This window comes from Pogona vitticeps, chromosome 3 (genome assembly GCF_051106095.1).
Source record: "Pogona vitticeps strain Pit_001003342236 chromosome 3, PviZW2.1, whole genome shotgun sequence".
In the NCBI taxonomy this organism is placed as follows: domain Eukaryota; kingdom Metazoa; phylum Chordata; class Lepidosauria; order Squamata; family Agamidae; genus Pogona; species Pogona vitticeps.
Window position 1 is genome coordinate 220,562,326 of NC_135785.1, and position 1,082 is coordinate 220,563,407.

Sequence of the window (1,082 nt, forward strand, 5' to 3'; positions counted from 1 at the left end):
TGCTTCAGTAGATTTCTTTCATTTTGTATGGAAAAATTCGTAAAAGGCCATGAACCATAGCAGATCAGGTGATATGGACAGCCCTATGAGAGCTTTGAAGTCAGCCCCGCTTCTTTGGGCTCACCAGCAAAGCACCTCAGTTTGCTGCCAATCCCTGTCTCAGATGTGCCTGGCACAGCCTATGCTTTTGTCTGGAGCTTTCTAGTCTTTGCAGTGCTTAATCTTGTTCCTTGGTTCTTATCATCCCAAATAAATTGAGAGGGCTTGACAATGACTTCACTTCACACACAATAAAAGAGGATGGAATAGCACACAAGAATCCTGAAATGACAGAATGGACAATCTTATTTAAGTCAGTAGTTGAAGAATCCCTTTTCTGAATGCTCTATTCCACTAAGAATGCACTGCAGACAGAAAATTAGCACAACAAGGGATAAACTAGGATAGACCCTTCCTTGCAGAAGCAGTTTGGTGCATTTATTTATTTCTTCATTTGCAAGACGTTTGCCTCATGGGAGAGCAATAAAAAAATGTCCTACCTCTCCCTGCACACTAAATTGCAACCCATTTTCAAATATTAAAGGATGTGCTCTAGGTTTGAGGGAGATTTTGACAACGGGCCCTCTAGTGGTTCACTCATTATCCTAACATCGCTATGGCTACAAGCTTGCCGGGCAGCTGGAGTGTATGGCTTTATGTTGGAAGTGATGCAGCATCACTCCAGATTCTAGGGAATTTAAAATGTCAGTTTGTCAACATAGCCACTTGGCATAAGCCAATTGGCACCATTGAGCCTTGCCATTGTTCTGGAACAGCAGCAACTAACCAAGGATTCCAGATACGCTTCTCTCTTGGGTTGCACAGGTCTGAACAGCACAGTTTTGGTTATACATGGATTTTTAAATTAATAAACAAATATTCCAATAAACAAATAAATAAATATTTAATAAATACAGGCCACTCAGAATCCTGTGAGTTCAACACTTTAAGGTGTCATAGTGGTATACTTACCCTCAAATCGTTTCGTTTAGTCGTGTCACGACTCTTCGTGACCCCATGGACCAGAGCACGCCAGGCCCTCC